Consider the following 21,743-nt stretch of genomic DNA (forward strand, 5'->3'; position numbering starts at 1 on the left):
CCTTTAAAAGCTGCAATACTAAGGGGTTTTCAGAGCAGTTGCTGTAGCTCTTTTGCAAGCTGGATGTGTTTTTCTTCTAAAAACTGGATGTTTACATGCTTTTGTGCGTATGCTATTTGTTAATAAAAACCTTTTAGGTGGAAATAATAACCCTGCAATAGGAGCCAGACTTTGGGTAGTACCCATTTCAGGCTCCATTAGTGTGAATAAAGCTGAGTTTTCTAACTCTTTCTCAGTGCTTCTTAGTTATTGCTGCCAGGTGTTTCCACGAACACCATCTCAAGCACAGCAAGAGTAAGAAAGACTTAAAAAAAGCAGAGCTGGGGCTGGGTGTGGTGTCACACACCTTTAATCCCAGCCCTTGGGAGAGAGAGGTAGGGAGCTGTCCAGGAGTTTACAAAGCAAGTTCCAGGATGGTCAGAGTGACATAGTGAGATGCTGTCTCAAAAACTCAAAACCAAAAGAAAAGAAAAGGGGGGAAAAACAGTGTGGGGAGGTGGAGACAGGCAGCACAGGCTGTTTTGTGGGTCCTGGAGCAGTGATAGCCATGTTTCATTACAGCCTCCGAAACACTCGCTTCTGCTGCCTTCTGCTCTCTGGACCCTCACGGTAGTGGCTGGCACAATTGCTGCTACAGTCTCCAGTCAAACTCTCAGTTTCTTAGTCTGGCTTCTCTGGGACATGCCGATGGGTCAGTGCAACATGGGTGGGCACTCACTGTGTCACTCTTTCTCTTTCCCCTTCTTCTCTCCCTCCCCTCATTTTTGTGTGTGTATATGTATATTTGCATATTTGTGGGCATACATACGTGTATGCGAATGTAGGTGGAAGCCAGAGGTTGATGTTGGGACTCATCCTTCACTGCTCTTACACTTATTCACTGAGGCAGGGCCTCTCTGTCAAGGCCAGAGCTCATGGATCAGCTAGTTTCTCTGTCAGCTTGCTCCGGGAATCCTTTTTGTCTGCCTTCTTAGGTTAGAATGACAGGCAAGTCTGCCCGCCCACCTGGCATTTAGGTGGGTTCTGGGGTCCAGACTCTGGTCCTTGTGGTTACATGGTGAGTGCTTTAACCACAAAGCCATGTCCTCAGCACTCGAGTTGTCCTGAAATGATTCATGTAAGGCATTTGGCCTCATGCGAATGTTCTCATTGCTCTGGACAATTTGTTTATTTACCAGGGGTATTTGCTAAGTGCCTATGAAGTGCTGAGACTGCTGGAAAGGTTTTAGGGGGGACTGGAGATGTAGCTCAGTGGTTAAGAACACTTGTTGCTCTTGCAGAGGACCAGAGGTCAGTTCCCACATCTTACAGCTCGTAACCTCATTATAACTCCAGCTCCAGGGGACCTGACACCTTCCTCTGGGCTCCGCATGCACCCGTATGCGTGTGTGCTTGCTCACACACAGACACCCACACATACACACGATTAAAAGCAAGCAGCTGGCAAGATGGTTTAGCAGTTAGGGGCACTGGCTACTCTCCTGGAAGACCTGGCTTCCATTTCTTGCACGCACATGGAAGCTCACAACCATCTGTGACTCCAATTCCAGGGAATCTGATGCCTTCTTCTGACCTCACAGGCATGTCTGTGGCATACATACATACCCATAAATAAAACATTCATACACATACATTTTTAAAAAAAAATTAAAAAAAAAAAGAATCAATTTTTTAAAAAGCAACTTCAGCGAGTCTTGCTGTTCTGACACACGTTTGTAGTTGTAGAAGCAATTCTTTTCAAGTCACCAAGTAAACAAGAATGACTAGTGCATAAATTTGTTATAACTACCATAACAATGTACCACACACTGGTTACTTGTGCAAGAGAGACTTGGTAAGTCTAGCATCTAAAAGTCTGAGCTTAAGTGATTAGCATTGGAACCCAGACCAAGACACTGCTCAGTTCATGCAGTCCATAGCTCTTGATTTTCAGCGCTGATTCTGACATCTCTGCTACTACACGGAGACACAGGCATCCCACTGAATGCCTTTCTGTGAATTCTTAAACAGACTATCTGGACATCTAAACGATCAACACTACTAGCGGCAACCCCCCCCCCCCTTACTGAGTACACCTCTATTAAATGTGCCCTATGCACGTCCCCCTCTCCCTCACTTCCCCCACATCCTCTAAGCTCCTTTTCTGGTATTCCTCCCCTTCCCATCAAGCTTGGACGTCAGAGACACCCTGACTCATGGCCAGTTGAGACTGATAAAAAGACACACAGTCCTCCCTCCACTCTGCCCTGGGCCTCAGCTGCCGTCAGAGCCGCTGCCCTGCTGTCTGTCTACCTGTGGGGTTGAGGACTGACCTCCCCTCAGAGACTCCACCATGCTCTTGTCTGTCTGTCCATGATGTTAGTAAATTTTCTAATAAAATCCTTGCCAGGAAGGGCTGTTCATCTCAGTGTCTGCCTTGGTAAGAGAGAGGTACATGCCTCTCTTGTCCTGTCACCCCCAATGGCAGCCAGCCAACTGTCAGACATGCTAAGAAAGACCTTCAATGTCATGTTGAACTCAGAGGAATGAATACACACTGGACCTCAGTGGAGGAGTTTCTTTAGGCTCTTGAAACTTACATATGCTAGAGAGGTCAAGCTGCGTCATGCCAAGCAGGCACAAGGCACTCTCTAAGAGATGACATAGTAGGAATCGAAGTAGAAACTGGAGTTTCTGATGGCTCCACAGAGAGGCAAGGTTCTCTCTGAACTTCTTATACAAGAAAAAGGGAATTCTGTTTTGTTCAGCCACTATAGTTTGGGTTTATAATCAACACAGTATTATTCCTAAGTGACAAATTGGTTCATTAAAAATACAATTTTTCTCTGAAGTGAGCTTATGCAAGACCTCTCCCTTTTTCCTATTAATTCTGATCAAGAAAAGGAGACTGGAGGCCCCAGAACTTACAAAAAGACTGAGATGCTTTTCAGCATGGTCAATAAAATCAAAAGGGCTCTCAGGGTTGAGAAAAAAAGCCAATTTTCAGAGAATGAATTACTTAACACTGGTCACCAAAATGAAAGGAGCCAGGAGCTGCTACTGCAAACCTGATGTGGGCTGAGAGTAGAGCAGAGGAAAGAAAGGACTATGAAGTGAAGAACTCTGTGCAGGGCAACTCTGACAGGTACGTAGCCTGCTTTCCTTGGCTATCACAAAAAACCCCAAGACTATAACTTATAGAGAATAGAAGGTTTACTCAGTTCAGAGCTCTGGAGGCTGAGAGCTGGCATCTACTCTGATGAGGGCACCAGGAAGGAGATAGGGTCATGTGGCAGGGCAGACTGGTGTGCTTGCTTGCCTCACTTTTCCTTTTTATAAAGCCACTAATGCCATCATGATAGCACCACCCTCATGATTTCATTTAATTCTAATTACTTCCTAAAGGCCCAACCCCTAAATGCATTTGCATGAATTTGGAGCTTAAGTTTTCAATATATGAACAGTTACACAGTTTTTTTTTTTTTTTAACTTTTCTTGTCACTGTGACAAAATACCTTACACAAGCAACTTAATGAATGAAGGGGTGATTGTTGCTCACAGTCTGAGGGTACACAGTCTCTCAGTGGTGGGGAAGACATGGCAGCAGGAGCGCGAGGAGGTTGGTCACATTGCAACCACAGTCAAGAAGCAGAGAGAGATGAATGCTGGTCCTCAGCTCAAGTTCTCCTTTTTAATTCAGCCAGTGGGGTGGTCTTGCCTACATTCAGGGTGGGTCTTCCCTGCTCAGTTAAACTGTTTTTTTTTTTGGAACACCCACATAAAAATATACCAAGACGTGTGTTTCCATGGTGGTTATACATTCCTTCAAGTTGACAATTAACATTAACCATTGCAGTATTCAAATCAGAGTAGAGGTAATTTTAGCCTTATGAGCAACAGTACGGTAAGAGGAGGCTACCAGATTAAAGAGGGCAGGGCTTGCTAGATTCTTCTCTGATTTGTGGGGCTGAAGCCTCTCTTCTTTAGTTTTAGAGTTCTTGACCTGTACTCTATAACTGAAACTGTACTCAGTTGCTCTAGTATGGTTACTGAGAAAACTGTGTGGTGGTGGTGGTGGTGCGTGTGTGGGTAACTGGGCCTGGTTCAACAGGCCTAATAATTCCAGCTCCCGAGGGACTGAGATTAGAGGGTTGCAAGCTCAAATCCATTTCCAACTACTACAGAGTCCAAGGCTAGCCTGCAGGGCTTAGTAAAACCACATTTGAAAGTAACTAAAAAGAGATGTTGGGTTTTAGGCCAGTGGTAAAGTACTTGGTTAGAATCCACTTGGCGTCTCAGTGGTAGAGCCTCTTCCTAGAATCCCCCAGTGAGGGGCTGGGGTGTGACTCAGAGAAAGAGCCCCTGCCTAGAATCCCCCAGTGAGGGACTGGGAGCTGTGACTCAGAGGTAGGGTACCTGCCTCTTATCTCCTAGTGATGGGGTAGAGGTGATGCTTATCTAGCATGTCCAGGCTCTGGTTAAATCTCCAGTACTGTAAACAAATAAACAAAACAACAATAACAGAAATCAACAGGGGAGAAACGACCACTGCACTGTCAGCTTGAGTTTCACGATGCACATATTTCAAACAGTCGAGTGTCTTAGCTGAGCCTCCTATTGCCACCTCGTTTTCTGGCTTCACAGTGTCAGGTCTTTCCTTTCACATTTTGTCATCGGAAATCGCGTCTCGTTTTATTGCCAGACCTCTGTGATTTACCGAGTAAGACATTCTTCATTTTCATACCTGACACGGGAAGAGCCATAAAATATGTCTCTGAAGTCAGACTCAAGGGCCTCTTGATTAGGAATTAAACTGCATGTGTGATTTATTCAATTTGCGCTTAAGGAAACAAGGGACAGTGAGGAAATGTGATGAGCAGACTGTCACTTTTGCCTCTGTTGAATGCACAGACCCCTGTGGAGACCACAGTGTGTGACAGAACACCTGAGTGGGGTGTGGACTTGGAAGGAGCACAAGATAATGCTGACTGGCTCATAAGGAGACTGCTTTTGGGATCAGGGAATAAGGCAGCTCCTCTGATGTCACTTTTGACTGTTTGTTTCTTGTTGTTGTGACACATCTGACAAAAGCAGCTTAAGAGAAAAAGAGCTTATTTGGCTCACAATTCACAATCCATCATTGCAGGGAATTTGGAACAGCTAATCATGCCGTATCACACCCACAGTCAAGAGCAGAATGGAATCAGTTAATGCATGCATGATGTTGCTTAGCTTGACTTCACTGCTGTTCTGCAGCTCAAGATCCCTTGGCTAGGAAATGGTGCCGCCCACAGTGGGTGGGTATTCCAAATAATCAGCAAACCACATTTGGCTGCCCACTCTCCGGAAGGCAATTAAAACATCTAAATTAATAGTGAAAAGCAGAAAAAGGAGTTTTATTCAATATGGCTGTGCTGGGAAGAGGGATAAAGAAATCCAGCAATGGGCCCACCTAAGTCCATCTTGGGGTCTTGAAGGAGGTTTAAATTTTAAACAGAGAGCTGAATATCTAAGAAGGCCCGGCCAAAGTATGCCCCACCAACCACAGGCTCCTCTTTCAAGGGGACAGCTTTCCTCATCACTTGGTGCAGGTGTTGTTGTTTTGTTTTTGTTTTTGTCAGCATGACATTCAGGGGAATTCTAGCTTCCTGGGATCCTATGTTTTCACAGTCTGATAGCCAAATAGAGAGACACAGTATCTCTTTCCCCTCGTTTTTCTTCTTTCTTTTATCTCCTGTCTCCTCTCTCCCTCTGGATGTCTGCAGGGACCACTCAGCCAGTCAAACCCTCTAGGTGTGAGAGAAACGATAGCCAGGGCACACTCTTCACCACTGGGGGCAGCTTTTTGGTACCGGAAAGATGACTCAGTCTGTAAAAATGCTTTCCTTGCAGTGTGAGGACCTGAAGCTGTCTGCATGATGGCCTACATGTGTTGTCCCAGTCCAGAGGTTTTCAACTTATGGATCATGACCCCTTTGGGAAGATGTTAAATCACCTTTTCAGAGAGGGGGAGGCTAAGACCATCAGAAAACATACAGATGTAAAATATGGATATTTATATTATGAGTCATAACAGTAGCAAAATTACAGTTATGAAGTAGCAACAAAACTAATTTTATGGGTGGAGGGAGGTTGTCACCAGACTATGAGGAACAATATTTCAGCATTAGGAAGGTTATGAACTACTGAGATAGACAGATCTCTTTTGCTCACTGGCCAGCCAGCCTAGCCTAATGAATGAGTTTCGGGGCAGTGAGTGACTCTGTCTCAAAAATACAAGTTGGAGCCCAGCATGATACCACACGCCTTTAATCCCGGCACCTGGGAGGCAGAGGCAGGTGGACTCAGATGTTCAGGCCAGCCTAGTCTACAAAGTGAGTTCTAGGACAGCCAAGGCTACACAGAGAAACCCTATCTCAAAAAACCAAAACTGACCAAACAGACAAACACCCAAACAAACAAAAACCCAAAACAAACAAAAATCATGTGGACAGCACTCGAGAAACAACACCCAAGCTTGTTCTCTCTTGCTCATATTCATGTGGGCACATGTGTATGTGTACCTGCATATACACATGCAACCCTGACCTGAACCTACATACACACATATACATGCATACAGAAAAGAGAAAGGCTTTAAGGGGACTGATGGGCAACTTCAACAAGTGATGTTAATGAGATGTGTATTTTCATAAAAATATTATGTGTGTATATATGTGCAGGTAAATATGTGTTTGGAGGTCAGAGAACAACATCTTCCTCTACTGTTCTCCCTTTATTTTTTGAGGCAGGGTCTCTCCCCAAACTTGGACCTCACTGATTGGCTGCACTTGCTGGCCATTGAGCTTTGGGCATCCCCACTGTCTCTTCCATAGCACTGGGGTTACAGATGTGCTCCACTGCTCCTGTCACATGGTTGCTGGGATTCAAACTCAGGTCACTGTGCTTGTGGGGTATGCTGCCTAGTTGGTTTATGTTTACCTGACACAATGCTCCCATATAGGCTGGCCTGTGGGAAAGCCTGCAGCACATTTTCTTGGTTGATGATTGATATGGGAGGGTCTAGATCACTGTGGGCACTGCTACTTGTGGGCTGGTGCTCTTGAGTCCTATAAGAAAACAGGCTGAAAACTAGGAGGAGCAAGCCAGTAAGCAGCATGCCTCCACGGCCTCTGCATCAGCTCCTGCTTCTAGGTTCCTGCCCTGCCTGTCCTCAGCAATGGAGTGTGACCTGAGAGTATGCTCGTGGTGTTTTATCATAGCAAATTTTACTCATTCCGTCTCTGAGACATATTTCCACCGAACTGTTCCCATACCTGAAATGACAGGTATACCTGGAAATCACTGACGTCCTGCTAGTGTGGTCATGATAAGCTGATTCACTTAAAATCCAGCCAGAGTGGACTTTACCTTTTGTCTCTCATATGTGGGTATGAGAACAAGCAAGTGTATCACTTGTTTGGGGAAACAATGAATAGGTGGTCAGGGCCTTCCCTGTTTTGACCTCAACAAAAGATGGTTGGTTGTCAATAATAGAGCATGGGGAACCAGTTTCTGATTCATCCCACCCCCTATGACTTCTTTCTTTCTTTCTTTCTTTTTTTTTTTTTGGATCAGAAGCCAGCTTCATAATGAATGTGCAAAAGAACTAGAATAGCGACACTTGCTTCTAGAAGTTTCTAACAATCTGCCCAGTTCTGTGTAATTCATGGCTTATTCTTACTATTTGGGAGAAAAAGCAGTACCCTATCTCTGTTTGCATGCCAATTGGGTGTAACTTACCTGCTTGGTTCATTTTTTTTTTTTTTAAATGGTAGCTCATGCAGCCCAAGGTGGCCTTGAATTCACTTGTGTACCTGAGGATGATCTTGAACTCATGATCCTCCTGTCTTTACCTCCTAAGTGCTGGGATTACAGGTGTGTAGCACCATGCTTACCATGGAATTTACTTATGTAAGACAGAGGCCAAATTGCTGTGAGCTGGAGAAGAAGGAGGTGGAATTCTGACCTATTTAAATCCAGTCAGCCTGTTTACAGACTGCCAAACGGATGTAAACTTGAGCACACTGCTCTGCATAGGACAGGAAGATCAGAAATGAGGACTAGAGAGAGGTAAGGACAGCTTGAGGGGACAATGCTTCTTCAGTATGCTGAAGAACCCTTCTTGTCACTGAACTCAAGGTCAGAGCACACGGAGCCATAGCAGCACTCAAGAAACAACAGAATAATTGGCTACTGAGCTGAGAAAAAACAAACAAACAGACAAACAAACAAACAAACAAAACAAAACCTGCACATCTGCAGATCAAAAGAGCTGACCAGGCACTAGGCAGGAAGAATGGAAACAGATCAACACTTAGTAATACCTCTCTTAAATTCTTATGCTCCAAAGACAAAAAACCACCCACGCATACTCCAGAAAGGAAAAACAAACAAACAAAGCCAATGAGGAAATGGTAAGAGTCAGACTGAGCTTGGGCTTGCCTTTTGCAGGGTTAAATGGCACAACACAGACCAATGATGGGAAACATCATTGCATGTGATTTTGCTTATCTGTTGTATGAAAGCATAAGGAAGGTATACTCGGATAGATGATAGCTCAGGGACAGTACCACTCATCCACCCATCCTCAGAAAGCTAATTAGGGTATAAAAGCCATCAGCACATCATTCATGGTAAAGGGTCTCCAGTTAACCATATTTGCCATGGAGAGAATTACAGACTGTGGAAGTTGCTGAGATACAGAAATGAAGTTGAAATAGCTGCTGTACATGTGTTTTGAAAGCAGAATGCTGTAGAGGAATTTTAATTCAGAACATGGCTGTTCTGGCAAGAGATCCCATCCAAAGACCTTCTAGGTCTGTGTGATCCCGCTGGAATACAAACATGTCTTTAATTTCAGGAGAAAGGCAAGCAGATCTGAGTTCAAGGCCAGCCTGGCAGAGAGCAAGTTTCAGGGAAAGAAAAGCTTAGGTTCAGGCAGAGTAGTACATAAATATATTTTATTGAAGGAAGCACCCATGTTTGAAAGTGATGTCTAATCGAGTGGCAGAAACAGTGACAATTAGAGAAAGACTTGACAGAATAGGGCATGCCCAACTCTTAAGAGAAAAGAGAGGAAAGGGAAATTACTTAAGAGGCAATGAGAAAGAGAGGAGGCAGTTTTACCAGGACAGATATACAGAGAGATGTTTAATGAGAGAACAGTCTAGTAATAGGTAAAAACAGAACAAGCAAGAGAATGAGAATGAGCCAGAAGATTAGAAGATTAGAAAAGATTGCTGGAGTTAGTTTGAGGCCAAGTCGAGCAATTCAGGAGCTGAGAGGGAAGCCAGATTGAATGTCAGCTGGGAGAGGAGTTTGAACCAGAACAGCCGAGTTTGAGCCAGCCATCTGTGAGCTCAGTAAGAGCAAGAAAGGTTGAGCTTATTAAGCAGTGAGTCTCAGAGGCATTCTAGTCCTTGGTTAGATTGTACAAAGGTTAGAAGTTTCCAGGACTAGGCCTAGGTTAGCAGACAGAGGCAGTAAGCCACCAAGACAACAATTGAAACAGGTGAACAAAAGTTCTTTTTACAGAATGCAAACATGCACCTTCCCTTTCATTCTGAAAAGAGGTGCACCAACAGAAGGTAGGTTCAGAATTTTAAACTGTGCCTTTGAGATCCAGGAGATAGAGGTAGAATAGACATTTTCTTCTCCACTCAGTGTAGCTGTGAAGTCTACAATGCTTCCAAAGAGCTTCTAGTGATAGAGGCAGTCTCACCATGTTCATTCCTGTCTCCTTTACTCAATGACTCTGGTTTTCCCCCACCCTTTCCCTGTTGAGCCTAGAGTTTGTCTTTTGCTTGGAAGAAGGAGGGTGGGACTTCAGAATTCATTATTGTTGAGCACAGGTTGCTTACGAAAAGTCCTTTTACTTGTATAACGTGCATCTTTGTGTAGCGATTTCCTCCTAATTGAATCATTCCATGCTGTAGGGAGGATTAAGATTTAGAAAGTAAATGAAACTCACAGGTCTCAGGAAGTTCCAGAGACTAAAAAGATTCACAAGGTCCCTCTTTAAGGTTATATTAGCAGTTAGAATAGCTGTAGAGAGGAGACTCCTGGGCTGGCCAAGCTGCCTGTAAGTTGTTCATGGAGCATGCTCCTGTAAGCAACCACTCACACTTGCCTTGTAAGCAGGCCCAATAAACTCATTAAATGTCAACTTGGAAAGTAGTGGAATGACTGCTTTGGCCTGTCTGAAATGAAATGAATAAATATTTGTTTAAATGGCCTCAGGAAAAGCCACACAACACAGGTGTTTCTCTGGCAGAATCTGAGCCTTTCTGTATTTTGTTGCTTTGCTGGGGACAGCACACCTCACCTCCTTTCAAAATCTTTCTTCTTTCCCCATATGTCTTCTGGACCATCAATCTACTGGAGGGAGAGACACTGTCCCACAGGGTGTCATCTTCTGAAACTTTACATCATGGCAGTATAAAGGAGACAGAATGTTCTTGAGAGTAAACATGCCCACAGGATCGCAATGTTAGGTGACCCAAGTGGTCACACTGACTTCTATGACTTTTTGTACTGTGAAGTATGCTGTGCATGCAACAGAGCACACAAAGCAAGGGCACAGCATGCAGACTGAACAGGTGAACACGTCTACTCCGAGAACTAAAGACTCTGGTGGAGGAAATCAAAGAAGATATATTAAATGGAAAGAAATCCAAGGTTTATGTAGCAGAAGAATCAACACTGTGAAAATGCCTGTGCTACCGAATATGGTTCATGATCAACCTGTTTTAATTCCAGTGACTTTTTTTTTCATGAAAATAGAAAAAAAAGAGAGAGAAAGTTTTAATTTCACATGATACCACAGTAGACCCGGAGTATTTTTTTTTTCTGATTTCAAAATTACAAAGCTATAGTGAACATAATGGTCAACATTAGGAAAACAACAACAACGTAGAGAAGTGAGAAATAAATGTACGCATGTGTGGCTCAGTATTGTGTGGCCTGCCCTAGCTTAGTGCTGAGGTTACAGCCTGGAGCCACCGTGTCAGCCTTTCTTGTTTGAAGGAGAGCCTTGGAGCAGAGATGAACGAAGGCAACTTGTTATTTCAGTTAAATATATATTGAAAATAAAATAATAAACACAGCGGTACTACACATATTTATATGTAAAGTTAGTACCGGAAGGATTATATTAAAATGTGACCAGTGCTGTTTTTGCAGGGCTGGGGAAGCAGAGGTGACACTGTATAAATAACCATTTTTCTCTTTTGTTGGTTTTTCTTAATTTCTGCGTGATATTAGCCTTTCCAAATTAGAAACATAGCTTCAAAAATGTCATTGAAAATGCAGCACTTGGGGCCAGGGATCTAGCTTAGTGGGTGACCACAAGCATAAGGGCCTTAGTTTGAATCCCCAGCACTCATAGGAGAAGCCCTCACAGCCATGCACATCACTGTAGTCCCAGGGCTTCCCAGGGTAGAGACGGGAGGATTGCTGGTCCTTTCCGGCTACCTGACTGCAGGTTCGGTGAGATAGCCTGGCTCAAGAGAACAATGAGGAGACATAAGTAAGAGCAGGACACCTGAAGTCCTCTGGATTCCACAGGTGTGCATTTGAGTATGCATGCCCATGTGAATACACAGCACACGCAAGTATACATTACATGGGTAGAGTCCAGGAGCCTGTTGGCCAGCCAGCCCAGACAACTGACGAGCTGGGGGTTACATGGCAGACCTTGTCTTAGGGGACCAAGACAGGGAGTGGAAGAGCAGGACAATTGACATTCTCTCCTTGCCTGTCCCTGTGCGTGCAGGTATATGCGCACACATGTGCACACATCAATCAAGAGCCAAAACAACACACAGAGAATTGAAGGATGTAGCATAACTAGAAACGAGAGGCGTGTGTTTAATTCTGGTAGGCATGAAATTCAAGCCTAAACTTTGTGGCAACTGAGGTCGGATAAAAATCTTAAATAACCTGTCAACTTCATCATCTCACAGAAGAAGCAAATTGCTTCTCTAGAAAGCACCACATTTTATCCCAGTCATAAAATATACAGGGAATTTTACAGGCTGTTAGATCATTTTCTCAGGGACATTGAGTAGCTAACAGACTAGATACTCTACAGTAATAATTCTTTCTTTCCTAGACTTCAACCCTCAGCGTCAAAGGCCATGACATGAAATCCTATATGGGGATTTCTCTTCGCATTGTAGGGTTTTCTTACTCATGTTGCTGCCTTGTGTCAAGGATGGGATGCAGGAACCTATGGATTGATTGATACGTCCTCAAGTGCTGTAGAGAATGTGTGTTGCCCTTCTTTACCAGGCCCAGCCTCACACACAGCATTGCATTTTATGGTGATCCCTCACCCACACACCTCTGAGAGGGGAATGACTCCTCTCACATCACATTGGCAAAATTCTTGGAGAATGGCAGGACTTTTTTTTTCAGCCTACGGCTTCACCCTAGGACTTAAGGTAATGGGCACACAAAGGCCATTGAAAACCAACCTTTAGATGGTGATCTTTGAGTTCTTTTAAATAATTACATGTATGTATGTATGCATGTATGTAGTATTATTTGAGCCATGTGTGTGGAGGTCATAGGACAACTTGCAGAAGTCAGTTTTCTTTCTCTACCATGAGGATCCTGGGGATTGAAACATCATCAGGCTGGGTGGCAAGCACCTGATGAGGCATCTTGCTGGCTTGAGTCATTGCCTTTTACTTTTGGTGGTGAAAGATGCAGACACGAGGGAGTAAGCCAAGCAAAGGCAAGCCTCATTAAGGGGGGAGAGAGAGGAGAAGTGGGGACTTATGGGACAGGGAAGGCTATTCCCAAGACGTTAAAGACTTATCACAGAAAGCAAGCGAGTGACACTCACGGTGTCTGTGGTAGGGGGACCCAAGCAGGTGGCTGTGTGGTGTCTCATGCAGAAGCTTTTTAAAAGGAGGATTGTAGTGGGATGGGGAGGAGTGCTGTGAAATGTCTCCTTCTAGACATGACATGGCTGCTGTACATATGCACCTCACAGCTGCTGTGGCAAAGCCATCCATCCAGCATGGATGGGAGAAGGATACATGAGGTCTCACTGTTATTGGAGAGGTTATGAGAAGCTGACGGTTGCTGAAGGAGGGAGGCTCACTCTTCTTGGAGACATGCTGGTAGGTGGATCATACCTCCATGTATGGCCACATACCCATGAGCATGTGGGAAACACTAACTGCACCCAGGTGCCTATTAATAACAATAAAAAGAGGTCATAGAGCCGGCAGGTACACAGTGGGGCTACTGGGAAGAGCAGGAGTGGGTAGTTGTAGATGGATATGATCATTATACACTGTATGGCCGTGTGTAACCTTCAAAGGATAAAAATATTAAAAATTGAATTATAGTTGGGACTGGGCAATGAATGAGGTAATTTCTATGAGACTGATCAATTCTTTGAACATATCATAGGTTGATCCAATTGCAGGGTTACACTGTGTTAGTTTTATTTCAACTTGACATAAGTTACAGTCATCTGAGAAGAGGTAACCTCAGTTCCTCAAAGAGGAAAAAGTCTCCATAGCATCAGGCTGTAGCCTGTGGGGTATTTTCCTAATTAGTGAGTGATGCGGGAGGGCCAGCCCATTATGGGTGGTGCCATCCCTGGGCTGGTGGTCCTGTATCATACAAGAAAGCAGGCTGAGCAAGTCATGGTGAACAATCCAGCAAGCAGCACCCTCCATGGCTTCTGCATCAGCTCCTGCCTCCAGGTTCCTGCTCCATTTGAATTCCTGTCCTGACTTTCTTTGATGAAGGAAGCATAAGCTGAACAAACCCTTTTTCCCCCAAGCTGCTTCGGTCATGGTGTTTCATTATAGTAACACCAACCCAAACAAGACACCAGGGAGAGCAGACATGACCTTGCATACTGTCTCTGCTCTTAGAGGCTCAGGAATCCCCTTTGTGCCCGTTCCTGACCTCTACCTTGTTAGCAGCTCATCTTGACTGTCTGCTAGCGTTTGGCCTTGGCTGTAATGATCCTGCTGACCTTTCTGGGTGTTACTGGAACTGTACTCTCCTTGTTCTCACATGCATGTGGCCAGCTGGTGGTTTACACATCTCCTTACACCCTGCAGAAAGCCAGGTCCTCCTCTCAGTGTGAACCCTGGGAGCATCACCTGTTTAGGGCAATAGGATGTAGCCTGAAGAGCTATGCCGGGTCGAAGCAAAGATTTTAAAGACTTGTTTTTATTATTTTAAATTGCATGTATGTGTGCATGCATCTGTGCACATACATGTATATTTACATACACCCATGCATGAGTGTGCATGTGAGTGTATGTATCCACTGAAGCCAAAAGGAGATGTCAGATTTCCTGGAGATGGAGTTACAGGTGTTTGAGAGCCAGCTGACCTGGGTACTAGGAATCCGATGTAGGTCTCCTTCAAGAGCCACCTCTGTAGTTCCCCAAGCAAAAAGTTTAAGAGAACACTGTCAGGTTTGGCATCTTCTCTGGACTCTGAACTCAGATAAGTAAATCCAGAAAATGGCTGTGTGTCTTTACTCTGTGTTCTTGAATGAGTAAGACAAGCAGGCAGGGGAGCAGCTGATCCAAGAAGCACAGGAAAACTCAAGCAGTAAATGTGACTATATTGTGAGCCATTGAGCTATTGTGGGTCGTTACCACAGCGTAACCTGCAAAAGCTGACTAATGGACATGAACTCTTCCTCCTTCTCCTCCCTGCCTCCTTCTCTATTTCTCTCTCTTTTTTGAGCACGCATGTGCATGTGTGTGTGGTGCTATGTGTTTGGAGAGTAAACACGTATATGAATATACACATGAAAGCCAGAGGTTGACTTTGTCTTCATCGCTCTCTACCTTTTATTATTATTATTATTATTATTATTGATACAGGGTCTCTCACTGAACCTGGAACTCACTACTGGTGCAAGACTAGATGACCAGAAGGCCCATGGGCTCTGCCTGTCTCTACGCCCCAGCACTGGGGTTCTAGGCAGGTGTTGCTATGTCCTGAGTGAGTGGGTGCTGGCGTCTGAACTTAGGTCTTCAAACGTGCACAGCAAACAGTTTACCCACTGAGCCATCTCCCTACCCAAGACTTCTCTCTTGATGTAGTCACTGAATTCTCTGGTAAGTACCTGTAGTATGGATATATACTCTGTTACCTGAAGTGAAGTTGAGAAGCCTTGTAACAGCACATGTTCCCCCGCTGGTGAGGCTATCCTTGGGGCTTCTAGAAGACCATCAGAGAGTCCATCATCCTGTAAGGCATAGGATTTTATGTTTGTGTCCACACGCACATTTGGGGGAGGCAGGGAGGAGCTGTTTTCTAGCTTTTTTTTTTTCCTGATAGTCAAAGAGGTCTAACAACTAAGCTATGATAGAAGCTGAACCCACACAAATTGTAAAATGAGTGTTTATTTATGGAAATAGTTTCTGTAGATCAGATTTTTTTTTTTTTAAATCACTGTAATAAATGCCAGAAAGAAAAAACAACTTAAAGGGAGGAAAAGTTTGCTTTGGCTCCTAGTTTCAGAAATTTCAGTCCATGACTGGCAGATGTCCCTGCTTGGGTCATTGGTGAGACAGAACCACATTGTAGAAGGGCATGGCTGGCAAAAAGAGAGGCAAGGGATGGCGCTAGGAACAAGATTTCACAAAGGCACATCTTCATTGATCTACTTTCTCTTCAGCCAGACCCCCACCTCTTAAGTTTTCATCATTCCCACTAACACCATCAAATATGAATCCACTAACGGATCACTACACTGATGAAGTCAGAGCCCCTGTGATCCAAGGACTTCCCAGTAGCACCATCAGCTGGCCACCGAGCCTTCAACATATTGTTCATACGGCATGGTGTGCCCTTCTCATTTCTTTCCTGTGATGTGGTTGAACCCAACACAGCAGGCATGCTAGTCAAGGGCTCTACCACTGAACTCCTCACTAGGTGATTCTGGGCAGGTGCTCGATTACTGAGCCATGGCCCTAACCCCTCACTAAGGGATTCTCAGCAGTGATCTCCCACTGAGTTATAGTCCCATAACTTCAACAGTCTGTTCGGATTTTGAGTCTGTCAGTGGAATAACCCGTCCATTCGATTGATGGTCTTGTGGTCTAGTGATCTCTGCAGAGACACCCATAGACACATCATGTGCTTTGCTTGTCTCCTGGAGGGGGTTGCCTCTCAACCCAGTCAAGCTGACAGTCAAGATTAGCTGTCACATGTTGTCATGTTTAGAGCATTTAAAGCTTTCTCAGTCAGCTTTAGGACGCTAACTAGAGGGAGGCTGTTCATTTGTTGGGGAGATCAGTATCTCCTGATTGTTACGTGGTCAAGTCTACAGCGGGGGAGCCTTGACGCTGGCCAGGACAGACCATCCTATCTCACTCCCTTTAAGGTTCCACCTTGAGATTCTCAGGAACGTCAACCCTATCCAAGGTCTTTTAGAGACACTGGGTAACTATCATCTCCTAATGTGCCAATGTGAGGGCAGGCACGATGGATAAAGATTGCATGTGCCCTGTAGAATGAGACAGTGCCCTACTGTTTGTAACTGTTACCAACGATGTAACACCCACCTCTATGTCCACCCGTCTATGCAAAGGATGCTCTCGCTTTATAGTTCAGACGGGAAAGCGGGCGGACCCCTTCGAATTCCCTTTTGAATTCTCACTTCCATGAGGGCACTCACTGTCTTCTTTCCTCGCTGTGGTGTTGGATAGCACTGTTTTCTGGGTACAGCATCCATCCCCTGTGTCAGATAAGCTGTGACTGAGATGGCGCTTGTTGACTGTTGATGCTTCCTCATGGAAGAATGGAGTAGGGTCATTTAGTCCCTCACTTGGGATTCCGGTCACTCCCTTTGTGCCTCCTAGCAATTTGTATGTAATTCTGCTCTATGCTCACATGGTCTTGTGGTCTTCAGAGGTGCTAGAATATACAGGATGTGGATAGTTAACCTTAACCAGGGGGTGGGGCTCCATAGTGGGACTTTCCTCTGGACCTGCCAGTGGTTAAATAAAGACATGGAGACTTAATAATATTTAAAAGCCTAGGCCTTATCTAGGCAGAACTTCAGTTAGCTTATCCCTATTGTTCTAGCCCGTGACCCTCCATGTTCTTTCCTGTGTCACACTGGCGAACCCCTTGGGTCTGCCTTCTCCCAGAGTCCCTGTCTTTGCCCAGAAGATCTGCCTTTCCCTTCTGCCCAGCCATTGGCAGTCAGCATTTCACTAAAGCCAATCAGATACAATTCTAGATTGCTTCAGGCAGGCAAGGAATAAACAGATATTTATAAAATATGAGGCCTGTGATAGCTCTCTGCTAGTACAGAATTAACAATTGAATATATAGAGACACAAAGTGCACTCCAACAAGACTCTGTGCAGCCACGAGAAAGTTGTCATCCATGCTAGGGTAAGACTTTTTGTGGCAAAGCTGCTTTGGCATGGCATATGCTCCTGTAAGAAGCCGTTCACCACACTCTATAAGGAAGCCCAGTAAACTCTTTGGCTCTCCAAGTTGGACTTGGGTGTAAACCTACTTTGGTTGTTGTTGGTAACCTATAAGGAATAGATGCTTGGGTAAGTCTTCCCAGGGAAAGAGGTTTCATAACAACTAGAAAACATGGTCTTCTTCCAGGCTAAGGTTAGTGCTTCTGGCTGTGCCATGGATCCCCTATCCTCCATTTATCCAGAGATGTCACTCACAGGAATTCTCTCCCATTCTCTTTCTATACTCCCTGGTATCAGCTGATCATGCCCAAATCTCTCATAAAAATCTGAATATTTTCTTGACTCAATTTTACCTTCCAATTCTGTACTTCTTTCTACTTATCATTTTTTTTTTCTTGAGTGGGTAGTGGTGAGCCCGAGTCATGGCTGTCCTGGTACTCATTGAATATCTTAAAGTGGCCTCAAACCTGCAGAATTCCTCTTGTCTCAGCCTCCCAGAAGCTGGGATTATGGGTGGATGTTACCATGCTTGGCCATGGCTGAAATTCTTGAAAGAATCATCCGTGTTACTTCTTTGCTCTTTGTATCCATTTTTCTTCTTGATTTCTAGTTTTCACCCAAGGTAAAGTGTGCTAACCCATTTCATGAATGGCTGGGTTTTTGTTAAATTCAACAAAATTCAATCATTATTACTGGAATTTTCAAAAGTATCAGGTACCACAGCTGACTTGATCTTACTTGAAACAGCCTCTTTCCAGGTTTGTGACTGATGGGTGAGTTTTGTAGTGTATGAATAGAACAACCTTGTTGAGCATGATGGTTCACATTTGGAATCCTAGCATTTGGGAGCGTGAGCTTTGCCATAAATTCAAGGCCATCCTTGGCAACATACTGAGTTACAGGAAGCTCTGGACTACAGAGTAAGACCCCCCCTTTCTCTCTCATACACAGCATGTTCTAAACCTTATTGTCTGAAATATTTTAGTTTTATTTCTGTTGCTATGACAAACAAACAAACAAAAAACAAAAAACCCTGACAAAATGTGACAAAGGTGAGAACAGGGTTTGTTTGGTTTACAATTCCCAGTTCCAGTCCAGTATTCTTGTGAAGTCAAGACAGGAGCTCTAACCGGTTAGTCATATCACATTCACAGTCAAGAACAGAGAGAAATAAACACACCTGTACTGCCTGTTTTCTGCTTCTCAATTTTGTTAAGCTTTCTTTTCTTTTATAGAGTTAAGGGTAAAGCCTAGGGAATGGTGCTGCCCACAGTCAGCAGGGTAAATTGACAGTCAGGACAATTCTCTATGTACATGCTCACTGGTTAACTTGATCTAGGATTCCTCACCTGAGACTCTCTTAGTGATTCTAGGCTGTATGAAGTTGACAATTAAAGTCAACCAGAGCTGGTAAGTTTCATAAATCTCTGTGCCCTGCAGCATAAGATTGTTGAAAAGAATAAACTAGTTTCAATATAGAAAACACTTGGCACAGTAGCTATCATAAAACCCGCTAAATAATTATCTAGTGTGTTGGTATATGTTCTTTTGGGATGTATGCAACTTACCCTTATTCATTCAAATGCTGATTTCTCTCCCCCACTATCTGGTTTCTATCCGGACATTGCATTGTGATGCTTATTGTAAGCATCACCTGTCTCAAACTTGTGTAAACATGCCACCATTTGTTCTCTATATTGTCAATTAAAACAACCAGCCACAATGTTGAGCAACGGAGAAGAGAGGGTGGGACATCCTGGTCCAGAGAGGGGAGGAGAAGGAAGCAAGAGGGGGAGAGGAGAGGAGGAGAATCCGGAGGAGGAGAGATCTTGGAACCACGTAGAAAACTGAACCGGACCTAAGATATGACTAAAAGCAAGTATAATGGGTGAAATCTAAATGATAGGAAACTATGCAGGCTTGGAGGTTTAGGATGGAGTCACTATTGCCCAGCATTGTGCCCTAGGTTAATTAAATAAATCCCAGTCTCTGTATGGTGATTTGGGTATACAGCTTGTTTAGGAATAACGGCTGATTAACTAAAAGATAAATCAATAGTAAATATTTAATATACCACAATGCTAGTGTTATACCTCCTTTGTATTTTTTTTTAAATTTTTTTTCTTCTCTCTTCTTAAGGTCTTAGGTCTGGTCCCTCTCAGTACTCTGGCTCTTCCGTTCTTTGTAGTTTCACCTTGTGTGCTTTCAGTTAACCGAGATCCGAAGGTATTAAATAGAAACAAACAAGTCATATCTTTTTAAATTGCTGCTCTTCTGTGTAGCGTGAGGAAACAGGCCCTGGGATGTGAGTCTTTGTCCAGTGTGTTCCACACTGTAGACACCGCCCTTCTGTTAATCACTAGTTTGCCCTCTCAGATGTCAGATCAATTGCTGGCCAGCATATCTGTACGTTGTGTGAGACTTTTCCTGGAGAGAACGGCACACTAGTTCACCCCAGAAAGGGAACCCACACAGACCAAAGTAACAACTGTACTTATGTCCAACTTGGTGAACCAATGAGTTGTTACAGGAGCCAGGATGACTCCAATGCAGTTGTATCAGCTAAAAGCCCACCCCAGCACAGGTGACAGCTCATGGAGGCTGAAGCCCTGGAGCTCTCTCCCCAGCTTGCAGGGAGAGAGTGGGAACTGTTCTAATGCAGTTAAGCTGGCCAGAGTCTTCTCCCCAGCATCGGTTTATTCTTTTTTATACTGTTGTGGAGGGGCCCCTCAAAAACTTCCGGGTTTCTGTTTTCTCAGCTATGTGACCTTTTGTTTGCTTCCTAAGTCTGGCGTGGCATCCTCTCCCTCCCGGGAATGTTTAATACAGAGGGAGCTGCCATGCAACACGAGGCTGTATTCGCTACCCTCCTGTCAGTCCCTCAGTCGCTATCTCAGTGTACCCCCACTGTATAGACTACCCTTCCATCGATCACTCAGCGGTCTCACTGGTCAGCCATCGCAGAATCACCGTGCATATGTGCAACCTTTGGCACTATCCATTGCTGTAGGCATTCGCCGAAAAGTCCCAGAATGCAGCCCTTGTAGATAAGGAAGGAATTTCCAACATGCTTTTTAGAGATGACCTCACTCACCTCTCTAAACTTGCCATGGGTAACACCATTGTGTCAACCTGCTCCCCTAATCTTCAAATCTATGTGTCTGTGACGGCCTGCTTCTCCGACCTCATGCATATGGATGCAGTCACTGGATTCAAAGCTGAGCTCACCATGTTCTTTTTCATGGTTGCCTCTCCTGCGCGAGGTAGCTCAGGAAATGAAAAAAACCAATCTCATCTTTCTCAACTGAATGCCAGGAGGACACCATCAGTATTAGTTACTAGTATCATTGTGGTTCCCCAAACACCTGGCAGGAACTGCTCAGAGAAGGAAAAGCTAGTGCTGGGGGTATAGCTCAGTTGGCAGAATGCTTACCTAGTGTATGAGGTCCTGGGTTTGATCCCCAGACTGTATAAAAATAGCATGATAGAGACACGCGTGATCCCAGCACATGGGAGGTGGAGGCAGGGGGATCAGGGTTTCAAGGTTATACCCAGGCACTCAGTGAGTTCTAGGCTAGCCTGGGCTGCAGGAAACCACAGAGAGGACATGGCGTGGGGTGGGGGTGGGGAGCCGGAGGAAAAAACAAAGAGGGGCTTATTTTACCTCGTGTTTACAGAGGAGCTTCAACCAGACATGAAGGATCCTTAGAAATGTATAGCCCGACGTATGTACCCCCAGTCATGGGGTCACAATTCTGCAGTGGATGTCTCTTCTGGAATCACTTGGAACTGGGCCAAAGGGACAGTTTCTAGTAACAAAGGTTATGCCAGGCAGATAACAGTTACTTTGGCCAAATGTAACAGCATCATCACCCCGCCTCCAGATTCTATCTTCTTGGAGTTTCAGTCATGGGCCTGTTAATTAGGCCTGTTCCTCGCCGTGCTTGGCTGCCTTTGGTTCTGTGACACAGGACTGCAGGGAAAAGCAGCTAAAGAGGACTAATTAAGACTCAGAGTGCTTTCAATAACGTGCATGGAAATGAACAAATTAACTGACGACTCCAAAAAGGCAATATTGCCCCAGTGGGGCTTCCCGAGCATGGAGATAACATTCCAGAGTGCAATCATCATGGAGAGGCAACTGTGAATTACGAGTGATACTTGGTCCCATTACTCTGAGGTGTCAGCTGTAATAGCAGGAAAATGTCATAAGATGTGAGGAGACAAAACAAACGGAGGTGCCAGTGTGCTAGTGGGGAGGTGGAGGCCCCCAAGCAGTAGGAGCCT

Source organism: Meriones unguiculatus, chromosome 4 (assembly GCF_030254825.1).
Source record: "Meriones unguiculatus strain TT.TT164.6M chromosome 4, Bangor_MerUng_6.1, whole genome shotgun sequence".
Taxonomy (NCBI): domain Eukaryota; kingdom Metazoa; phylum Chordata; class Mammalia; order Rodentia; family Muridae; genus Meriones; species Meriones unguiculatus.